Raw genomic sequence first — 11,903 nt, forward strand, 5'->3', positions numbered from 1 at the left:
TAAAACCATATTGGGCCGTAGTTTTTTTATTTTTAGTTTTAAGAACCCTCCTACCCTAATTTTTGCCAAATAGGAAAAAAAAGAAAAGTAAAAATATTGATTTTTAATTTTTTTTCTCCTCCGACCCAGTGTTTTTCATGCAAAAAAAGTTCATAACTGCATGAAAGAATCTAAATTTATGCTCTTGGTGATTTAGTAAACTGTTGCACATTGATTTTCAATTCAAACTTTGTCAAGAAAAGAAAAAATAGTTGTTACACTAGTAGAAAATCTCCTGGTGAAATAAAAAAAAACTTTTTTTGATATTGACGGTTGGTATTAAAAAAAAAATCAGCAGCAGCAGTTTTTTTTTTGTTTTTTTTTTCATCCTCCTACCCATTGGTTTTGTCAAAAAATTTCGTTAAGCTAAAAATATAATAACTATGGCCTAAAACCGACTCAGAATTTAATAGTACATGATATTTATGTAGAACTCACAAACTTGAGATGATCAGAAATACAAATATGGTTTTTATTCGAGTCAGATTTTTATTACCGAAACCCTTCAGCGATATCAATTAAAATTATTTAGTCAAAATTTAACACTAGTATTAAGGTTTATCATAACAGTCAAATTGGCAAATATGACCTTAATAATAATTATCAGCTAAAAAAATACTGTGTACAAACTGACATATGTGCGGTTTGGGAAGTTTTTATGTTTTTAGATATATAAAAGTTAAATTTATTTTGCATACCTGATAGATAAAATCATTTTTGGTAAAGTTCTGGATTCAAAATATGTTTTTTGTCCTATGCTTGAACAGATTTTTTATTCATCAATTTTGGAATCAGAATATTTTTTCAGGAAAAATAGCATAACCCCTCATGCCTTTTCAAGTTCTATGTTTGTTCCCTTAACATTTTCCTTCTGAACTTTCTTTTAGACATAAACAATACGTTAATGTAGCCTTCGACATTCGTTCTGAACATGCATCAAATATTTGCCACTGGACGTTAAACAACAAACAACCATCAATACATAGGACATTGTCTTAGTATAAAGCTGGCATTTAAGGTAGCGCCTTCCTCATATTACTTGGATGGGTGACCGCCTGGGAATACCGGGTGTTGTAGACATTCCTTTTTATAATTGTCTGTGTCTGTTCCTATCTTCTTCCTCCTTCACCTGTTCTCTTTTTTTTCGTTTTACCCTTCATTTTATTGTGTCCCTGCATGTTCATATTTACCTTGATAAAACTGTTATAAAAAGGTCGACAGACGAATTTCTAAGTCACTACAAGTCGCAATATAACTTTACCGGTAAATTTGTCAAATTAGGAAAACAAACACGAAATATTCAGTTTACAATCGTTTAATTGCGCTTTGACTGAAGTCTGACTTCACAAGGAAGTACGTCGATCCTTTCTATTGTTGAATATTGTCATAGCGACGCTAGGGTGAATTCGAGGACGCTGAAAGGTTGTGGCTGCATGTTTGGTAAGTCTTTCGAAGCACAAAACTAATTTCAAATGCCGTTATGTAGCTACAATAACAGCATTTTTATTTACGGATCTTTGTGAAAAAGTGCATTTAGGCAGACTATGTTGTGAGGCTAGTAAAAATTGTCTACCTCCGACGGGACTCGAACCCGCAATCCCCGGCTTAGGAGGCCGGTGCCTTATCCATTGGGCCACGGAGGCGTATGTAGTTGTGCATTTAAATACCCATGTCATTCGTGGGCGTCGTTTCTGTAAATTCGCACATATCCTTGAAATCAACATTCTAGTGAACTTGAAAATTAATAATAATGAGGACAGAAACTACAAATACAAACTGTATTTCATAGATTGATCTCATATCTGTATCAATTTCATCAGTTTCAGAAGTTTTCTGTATAAAAATCTCATGCCGAAATTAAACAGATTCTATTTTCAATATCAAAGTGATGATTCCATATACATGATATACTTCCGGCGTTCTTAGCTTTATATGCCTTTATTTTAGTCACTTTAGTGTCTACGACCATATCACGCTGAACACACCGGTTCTGGTCCGATCACCGCAGTTAAGCAGCGTCGAGCTCGGTTAGTACTTGGATGGGTGACCGCCTGGGAATACCGGGTGTTGTAGACATTCCTTTTTATAATTGTCTGTGTCTGTTCCTATCTTCTTCCTCCTTCACCTGTTCTCTTTTTTTTCGTTTTACCCTTCATTTTATTGTGTCCCTGCATGTTCATATTTACCTTGATAAAACTGTTATAAAAAGGTCGACAGACGAATTTCTAAGTCACTACAAGTCGTAATATAACTTTACCGGTAAATTTGTCAAATTAGGAAAACAAACACGAAATATTCAGTTTACAATCGTTTAATTGCGCTTTGACTGAAGTCTGACTTCACAAGGAAGTACGTCGATCCTTTCTATTGTTGAATATTGTCATAGCGACGCTAGGGTGAATTCGAGGACGCTGAAAGGTTGTGGCTGCATGTTTGGTAAGTCTTTCGAAGCACAAAACTAATTTCAAATGCCGTTATGTAGCTACAATAACAGCATTTTTATTTACGGATCTTTGTGAAAAAGTGCATTTAGGCAGACTATGTTGTGAGGCTAGTAAAAATTGTCTACCTCCGACGGGACTCGAACCCGCAATCCCCGGCTTAGGAGGCCGGTGCCTTTATACATTGGGCCACGGAGGCGTATGTAATTGTGCATTTAAATACCCATGTCATTCGTGGGCGTCGTTTCTGTAAATTCGCACATATCCTTGAAATCAACATTCTAGTGAACTTGAAAATTAATAATAATGAGGACAGAAACTACAAATACAAACTGTATTTCATCGATTGATCTCATATCTGTATCAATTTCATCAGTTTCAGAAGTTTTCTGTATAAAAATCTCATGCCGAAATTAAACAGATTCTATTTTCAATATCAAAGTGATGATTCCATATACATGATATACTTCCGGCGTTCTTAGCTTTATATGCCTTTATTTTAGTCACTTTAGTGTCTACGACCATATCACGCTGAACACACCGGTTCTCGTCCGATCACCGCAGTTAAGCAGCGTCGAGCTCGGTTAGTACTTGGATGGGTGACCGCCTGGGAATACCGGGTGTTGTAGACATTCCTTTTTATAATTGTCTGTGTCTGTTCCTATCTTCTTCCTCCTTCACCTGTTCTCTTTTTTTTCGTTTTACCCTTCATTTTATTGTGTCCCTGCATGTTCATATTTACCTTGATAAAACTGTTATAAAAAGGTCGACAGACGAATTTCTAAGTCACTACAAGTCGTAATATAACTTTACCGGTAAATTTGTCAAATTAGGAAAACAAACACGAAATATTCAGTTTACAATCGTTTAATTGCGCTTTGACTGAAGTCTGACTTCACAAGGAAGTATGTTATATATCTGTATGTTGAATCCGTACTTTCCGGAAACGTTGTATTGTCTTAACCATGATTGTTGTGATGATTAGATGTATCAGCCTCTTTTGGCGTTTGAATCCAGAGTAAAGGATGATAATTTGAAAGCTGTTCTTTTTATTTACAATATATATACTTCGTCTTTAGTCCCCCAAACCTAAGTCAGGTATATCACATGGTGGAGGAACCAAAAATCGAACAATTGGTACCTAATATTACAAAATGAACATATGAAACATTAAAATGAAGATAATAATGTCAACAGTGCAACACACGTGGTATGACTCGCAACATTACTTAAGGGCAGAAAATGGCTGTATGTTTGAATAAAACTGTTTATTTATGTATGTGAGATTTATCTCGTTACATTTGAATTTTCTATGACAAGAGGCGTCACCCATGAACCGATATGATAGTGAAGACGATCTAGCTCTTTTTCATGACACTTATTTGCCACGAAATTACGAATCGGAGGATGCCGAATTCAACGAATTACTTTCTTTAGTTCCTAAAATAAACACTCCCAATACTTCTGTGTCATTTGCAAATCAATCAGGAACTTTCATTCGAGATTCAGATACAATAATGGAAAAATTGGCTGCTTGTCGCAAATTTGGGGGGTATCCCCACGAAAATGCGTCGGTGTTTATGAAAGAATTTACTTCATTTGCAACTCTTCACAAAATTGACCATATCGATGATCAGAGAATGATTGCCGCTTTCCATCTTAATTTATCAGGGCCTGCATTAACATGGTTTAATTCACTAGATTCGGGAAGCAAACGTACATGGAGACAATTTCTTACAATTTTTGAAGAAAAGTATATCGAGTTAGATTGGCAAAGTCCGACTGTGTTCCTAGAGAGCGAAAATTTTCAAAATATGAAATTAAGTAGGGGTCAAATTTTGGAAGATTTTTATGGACAGATAGTTGAGAAAGCTCAGATTTTGAAAAAGAAGGACCATGAAATTCTCTCTCAGTTTATAAAGGGTTTACCGGAACAGCTTGCGTTTTTTGTTAGGGCTGGTACACATAAAGACAGTGTTAGTGCATTGGCCGCAGCTAAAATGGGCGAAGCCTATGGGTATAGAAAGAATGATGAAGTTTGTGTTGCAGCTGCTTAGCTAATGATAATAATGCGGTTCAAGATTTACAAAACCAAGTTAAAGAGCTCACAAAAGCATTATCAGAATTAAAATCACAAAGTACCGATATCAAACCAGAAATGCCTCCAAAATATCAAAAACCTCGTTACAACAACCCTCGTTACAACAATAACTTTTCAAGTCAGGCAGGAAATAACCGACCAAAAACATGCTTTAATTGTCAGGCTCCTGGTCATTATCGAGCAAATTGCAACTGGAATGGTCACGGTGAAATAAGTCCAACTACGCAGTGTCAACTTTGTCAGCAATTCGGTCATGGTGCTTTTCAGTGTTACCATCATAGTAATCCGGGAAACCAGTCGAACCCGGTGGTCATAGGGCACGCTCCTCCGGGCGTTCATCCATAGGTGCCAGAAAAAGGAGTCCGCCTCAAAGTCGTCAACGTGAAGAACTAAACTATGTTAATTATTCCACTGATACTGAAGACTGCGAATTTACTGATGAAAATTTAACTAGTTTCAAATCTCAATTTATTCATATGCCCGTCAAGGTTAATCACATCTGTCGCTGCACTCGTAGACTCTGGAAGTTCAATAAACATTATTTCTAAAAGTTTTTATGATTCTTTGCCTGACACTTGTAAAACGTCGATATGTTCAGTATCAGAGAAAATAGTTTTGGCGAATAACCAGTCCGTTAATATTGTTGGCAAATGTACCGTCAAAATACAAGTGCCACAGGGCAAGCATTGGATACATACATATATTCTAACTCAATCTTCACATCCATTGATTCTTGGTACGAGTTACTTAATTTCAAAGAAAATTGTATTGGATTTTAGTAGTTTATCTGTCTCAAATAAAACAGCGAAAATAAAATTACAATGTTATTAGCATGTTACTGTAGATCCAAATTCTGAACTTTTGATATGGGGTAAAGTGGCCAACTTTATTCTACAGGGACAAACAGGAATGTGTCAGAATAGTTCTCATTTGTTGAAAAGCGGACTTCTAATTTCAAAAGCCGTTGTAACTGTAAATAGTCATAAAACTGTTCCGATCAAGTTATTAAATCCTACTAATGACCAAATATTTATCTCACGTGGAGACATTATTGCTAGTTTTGAACCGTTCACGGAAGATTACATGTTAATCAATGCAGATGAAAAAGACAAACACTTTGTTCAAAATGTACAATTAGATAAAAGTAGTCATAATTCAGGTGAAGAAACTGAGTCCAAGTTTTTGTCAAACTTTGAATTGCCAAAATATTTGTCAACCGATGAGCAGCGACAAATATCACAATTTTTAATTCAATATCAAGATTTGTTTGTTACCGATGAAAATGCAAGGTTAGGATATACAGAACTTGTTAAACATAACATTTGCTTAAAACCAGACTTTAAACCAAAGCATCAGCAACCTTATAGATTGTCACCGGACAAGAAAAATGTACTACGTGATCACTTGGATGAATTACTAAAACAGGGCATTATTTCACCGGTTCAAGAAACGGAAGATATACCGATTACTAGTCCGATAGTTCTTGTATCTAAACGAACGAGACCTCAATCCAAAAACACTTCAATGAATAAATCTACAAGTTTGTCTCAGTTCAGATTTTGTTGTGACTTTAGGTACTTAAATAGTCAATGTCAAGATTTCCGATATTCAATTCCAGATTTACAAGACTTAACCGAATCTTTTTCTGACCGAAAACCAGTTTTTCTTACATCAATAGATTTGAGCTCTGGATTTTTCCAATTACCTATTTCAATGGAAAGTCAACGATATACTGCGTTTAACACTTGTTTTGGATCATATAAATTTCTCCGTTTACCAATGGGTTTAAGTTCCGCTCCAGCGTCCATGCAGCTATTGATGGACAAAGTTTTGAAGGGCTTGACATTTCGATCTTGTTTATGTTACTTGGACGATATACTGATAGTTTCTGAAACTTTTGAGGATCATATTGGTGATTTAAATGAAGTTTTCAATCGTCTTGCCACTGCCGGATTAAAGCTCGGACCGAAGAAATGTTCATTCGCACAAAGTTCTTGCGTTTTTCTTGGACATCTGATATCAAAAGATGGAATTCAACCTCCCGCCGATCGTGTTAGTGCAGTACTAGATATGCCATCGCCAACATCGGTTAAAGATTTACGGCGAGCCATTGGACTTTTTAACTGGTTTCGAAAGTACATACAAAACTTTAGTGCGGAAGTTGAACCAATGACCAAGTTACTGAAAAAATCTGTAAAATTTAAATGGGGAATCGAACAGGAACAGGCTTTTAAGAAAGTTAAAACATAACTAGCAAACTCACCAGTTCTTGCGTTTCCGAAGTACGACCTGCCGTTTTACCTTGCAGTTGACACATCGTGTAAAGGAATAGGATATATGTTATATCAACAACACCCAATGGATGATTCTAGTGAAGAATTGCGTGTTATTCGTTTTGGTTCAAAGTCTCTAAGTAAATGGCAGAGGTCTTATGGTCCCACAAAATTGGAGCTTCTTGGTATGGTAACAGCAATATTAGACTGTTCAATGTATTTAAGGGGACAAAAATTCGTAGTTGAATGCGATCACCAAGCACTTAAGCCACTTTTTCAAAAACAGTTAAAAGGAGCAATCTATGAAAGATGGATCGCCATATTACAGCAGTTTGATTTTGAATTGAGATATAAACCGGGTAAAGACATGCAAGTCGCCGACGCTCTGTCCCGTGCGCCTAACAAATCGTCAACAACAGGTTTTGAAAGTCCGGACCAGATTGATCCATATTTTCCCTATCACACCGAAAATGTCGGAAATATTATTACTCCGAATGGCATGCCTTTTACCAACTTATTGTGTAGTGACAAATCAAGTGACACCGACGAGCTACAGCTGAATAATATTGATATTTTGCAAAATTTGTTTAGTAGGCCAGTCAGTGAATCTTTCAAACAAACAGACTTTGAATATGATGGCGATACCGAGGAAAATGATGATTGTGTTAATCGCAAATTTACTAAGAAACGAGTTCGCACGAATCAACCTGTATCGGTAGTCGACAAACCGATGGCGTCTGACATTTCCGACTCAACTGCAAAAGTTTCCGAGAAAGAACATTCTGTACAATCTTTCGATAGAGGCGAAACAAGCGATGAAAACCTTATAATGAACAATTCAAGCGAAACAAGTCAATTTACTACAAATAACGTTGAAATGAGCCAATCTGCATTAAGCTCATCAAATATACCTGAAAGTGATAGCATAGTGTCAGCAACTGTAGACGATTCGTCAGATCTTAATTTTATTTCCGCGATGAGCAAACTGTCCAACAGAAAATAGAATCGCTTAAAATTTTCAGAAATTGTGATTTCAGTCCGAAAAGTTTAAAACAGTTACAAGTTAATGACCCGCAATTTGGCAATAGTTTCCGATATTTAGAAAATGGTGATTTACCACAATCACAAAAACTAGCTCGTAAAGTTCTACTTGAATCAGGAGATTTTTCTTTATTCGATGACTTGCTTTTTCACACTAAAGTCGCAAGATCTTAGCGAACACAACAATTTTGTCAGTATCAGCTTGCGTTACCTGAAATAGCCGTAAAAACAATTATTTCGCTTTACCACGATTCACCACTTGGAGGCCATGGCGGCATACAGCATACAATAGATTTGATAAGGGAACATTATTATTTTTCAAATTTAGCAGGAAAAGTGTCCGACTTCATAAAATCTTGTCATGCTTGCCAGTGTCGTAAGATGACTACGAGAAAGACTAAAGCCGGCATTGTTGCTTTTCAAACTCCAATTCGTCCTTTTCAAGTTTGGGAAATTGACCTTTTTGGTCCTGTTCCAGTTTCATTTTTGGGCGGGGATGTTATATATCTGTATGTTGAATCCGTACTTTCCGGAAACGTTGTATTGTCTTAACCATGATTGTTGTGATGATTAGATGTATCAGCCTCTTTTGGCGTTTGAATCCAAAGTAAAGGATGATATTTTGAAAGCTGTTCTTTTTATTTACAATATATATACTTCGTCTTTAGTCCCCCAAACCTAAGTCAGGTATATCACAAGTACGTCGATCCTTTCTATTGTTGAATATTGTCATAGCGACGCTAGGGTGAATTCGAGGACGCTGAAAGGTTGTGGCTGCATGTTTGGTAAGTCTTTCGAAGCACAAAACTAATTTCAAATGCCGTTATGTAGCTACAATAACAGCATTTTTATTTACGGATCTTTGTGAAAAAGTGCAATTAGGCAGACTATGTTGTGAGGCTAGAAAAAATGTCTACCTCCGACGGGACTCGAACCCGCAATCCCCGGCTTAGGAGGCCGGTGCCTTATCCATTGGGCCACGGAGGCGTATAAGTTGTGCAATTAAATAACCATGTCATTCGTGGACGTCGTTTCTGTAAATTCGCACATATCCTTGAAATCAACATTCTAGTGAACTTGAAAATTAATAATAATGAGGACAGAAACTACAAATACAAACTGTATTTCATCGATTGATCTCATATCTGTATCAATTTCATCAGTTTCAGAAGTTTTCTGTATAAAAATATCATGCCGAAATTAAACAGATTCTATTTTCAATATCAAAGTGATGATTCCATATTACATAATATACTTCCGGCGTTCTTAGCTTTATATGCCTTTATTTTAGTCACTTTAGTGTCTACGACCATACCACGCTGAACACACCGGTTCTCGTCCGATCACCGCAGTTAAGCAGCGTCGAGCTCGGTTAGTACTTTGATGGGTGACCGCCTGGGAATAACGGGTGTTGTAGACATTCCTTTTTATAATTGTCTGTGTCTGTTCCTATCTTCTTCCTCCTTCACCTGTTCTCTTTTTTTTTCGTTTTACCCTTCATTTTATTGTGTCCCTGCATGTTCATATTTACCTTGATAAAACTGTTATAAAAGGTCGACAGACGAATTTCTAAGTCACTACAAGTCGTAATATAACTTTACCGGTAAATTTGTCAAATTAGGAAAACAAACACGAAATATTCAGTTTACAATCGTTTAATTGCGCTTTGACTGAAGTCTGACTTCACAAGGAAGTACGTCGATCCTTTCTATTGTTGAATATTGTCATAGCGACGCTAGGGTGAATTCGAGGACGCTGAAAGGTTGTGGCTGCATGTTTGGTAAGTCTTTCGAAGCACAAAACTAATTTCAAATGCCGTTATGTAGCTACAATAACAGCATTTTTATTTACGGATCTTTGTGAAAAAGTGCAATTAGACAGACTATGTTGTGAGGCTAGTAAAAATTGTCTACCTCCGACGGGACTCGAACCCGCAATCCCCGGCTTAGGAGGCCGGTGCCTTTTTTTTTTTTTTATCTTTATTCAATTCTTCAACATATATATACAACAGATATATTACATATTACACAAAATATCACAAGTCAATGTTTTTAAGTATAATCATATATAATCAGCACAATATTTAGAAATTAAATGTTATTACACCTTCGGTTTCTTGTACCAGAATATTATTCTTTAAAAAGTGTTTCTCAAAAATATTTCTCATACATCTTGCATCACACAAATATTCATACAGGTAAGTTATATAATGTTTTACAGTGTATTTAAATAGTCTAATAAGATCAACATTACTGTTTAAATTTTTAAGTAAATTCCTTCTTCTGAAGATACAATATCTCGCTACAGATAACATGAAATTGACAAAACTTACATTTACGCCTTTGATAGATCCAAATAAACCAAACATAAATACCTCTTCATACACTAAATTATCAATTTTGTCAGAATCAACATTATCAAATAAAACTGACAACTTTTGTTGCATAAACAAATGAAATTCTACTAATTCAGAACATAATAGAAATAAATGAGTGATATTTTCTACTTCCTTTTCACATACATCACATACATTGTAATTTATAAGTTTCATAGTCATAAGTTTAGAATTTGTGAAAATACAATAATGAGCTATTTTGAAATCTAGATCCATTAATATAGATGGTTTCCAATAGAAATTAACGTTTTTCCATACTTTACAAAGATCATTCTCTTCAATCTCAAAAACTTCCGTCCACTTTTTATAGCAAATAGGATGCTGACATAATTTACTAGTAAGTAACAAATACAGTTCTTTTGTCGAACACATAGAAAACTCTGACAATTTATCTTTGAAAATGACATTAATATTTATAGAGCGAGAAACATTTCTCCTATGAATATTTTTATGAATAATTTCTGTCCATTCTTTAGGCAATACAACTTTTAAAGTATTATATCTTTTTACAATACTGTTAATATCACAATGATTAGTTACATTTTGTATCATCTCAACTATAGCCATTTCTGGTAAAAAAACCCTCTATAACTTCGTAACATATATCTTTTACTTGAACAATTCCAGCATTTATAAAATCATACCATATAACAGTTTTTCCATCGAACAACACATTTGGATTACAAAATAAGGGTTGATCATATACATTTTCAGTGCTAAGATCAAATTCAATATCATCTCTTAAGAGATCAAAACCTTTAAACATTTCTTTGTAAACATTAGGAATACACATCAAGTTTTCTGGTAAAGACATGAATAATATTTCTTCTGATAAGTTCATATTTAAAATTTTTGAAATAAAATATTTAAATGTAGACTTCCGTAACACTTTATAATTCTTGTCTAAAAACCTGGCTAAAAATTTTAATCTAAATGCATACATCTTTGATTCAATATCAGGTAACTGTAAACCTCCATTACACTTTTGATCAATGATGGTGTTATATTTTACTAAGTGTGCACCATTATTCCACACAAAACTAACACATGCAGTTTTAATATCTCGTAAAACATGATCTGGCATCGATGTTACAAACAAAGAATACCATAATCTTGACATAAATAATGAGGAAATAACATTCACTCTACCCTGTATTGTCAATTGCCTCTGCATCCACATATTCAATAAGGACTTAATTTTACTAACTTTGCCACTCCAATTTAAATTATCACAAACAGTTTTGTCTTTGCCAACATACACTCCTAACAATAAAATATAGTTTTCACAAACTTGTAAATTATACTTGTTTTTTTCATTATCAGCTATTCTACCTTTGCCAATTGGCAATATTTCTGATTTTTGTCTATTTATTTTGGCGCCTGAACTGGCTTCATACATTTTAAAAACTTTAAAAATTTCATCAATAGAACTTTTGTCAGACACAGTTAAAGTAGTGTCATCTGCGTGCTGAAAAATAAGAGCTTCATCAGTGGTATTTGGAATTTTAATACCAGATATATTTACATTTTTCCTTATATTACATTGTAAAGTTTCAGCTGCTAAAACATAGAGAAGAGCACTTATTGGACACCCTTGTCTTATCCCATTATCA

General features: G+C 34.9%; 6 non-coding genes across 6 annotated transcripts; 3 read left to right on the plus strand and 3 right to left on the minus strand.

Moving 5' to 3' along the window:
• Window positions 1–1,609: 1,609 nt before the first annotated feature.
• Trnar-ccu (transfer RNA arginine (anticodon CCU)) lies at window positions 1,610–1,682 on the minus strand. Its single transcript has one exon. It is a non-coding gene; the product is annotated as a tRNA-Arg (tRNA).
• Window positions 1,683–1,996: 314 nt separating this feature from the next.
• LOC134682238 (5S ribosomal RNA) lies at window positions 1,997–2,115 on the plus strand. Its single transcript, XR_010100875.1, has one exon. It is a non-coding gene; the product is annotated as a 5S ribosomal RNA (ribosomal RNA).
• Window positions 2,116–2,605: 490 nt separating this feature from the next.
• On the minus strand, window positions 2,606–2,679 carry Trnar-ccu (transfer RNA arginine (anticodon CCU)). The gene has a single exon. It is a non-coding gene; the product is annotated as a tRNA-Arg (tRNA).
• A 314-nt stretch (window positions 2,680–2,993) lies between these two features.
• On the plus strand, window positions 2,994–3,112 carry LOC134682234 (5S ribosomal RNA). The gene has a single exon (XR_010100872.1). It is a non-coding gene; the product is annotated as a 5S ribosomal RNA (ribosomal RNA).
• A 5,697-nt stretch (window positions 3,113–8,809) lies between these two features.
• On the minus strand, window positions 8,810–8,882 carry Trnar-ccu (transfer RNA arginine (anticodon CCU)). Its single transcript has one exon. It is a non-coding gene; the product is annotated as a tRNA-Arg (tRNA).
• Window positions 8,883–9,196: 314 nt separating this feature from the next.
• LOC134682239 (5S ribosomal RNA) lies at window positions 9,197–9,315 on the plus strand. The gene has a single exon (XR_010100876.1). It is a non-coding gene; the product is annotated as a 5S ribosomal RNA (ribosomal RNA).
• Window positions 9,316–11,903: the final 2,588 nt, after the last annotated feature.

Source organism: Mytilus trossulus, chromosome 8, assembly GCF_036588685.1.
Source record: "Mytilus trossulus isolate FHL-02 chromosome 8, PNRI_Mtr1.1.1.hap1, whole genome shotgun sequence".
NCBI lineage: Eukaryota > Metazoa > Mollusca > Bivalvia > Mytilida > Mytilidae > Mytilus > Mytilus trossulus.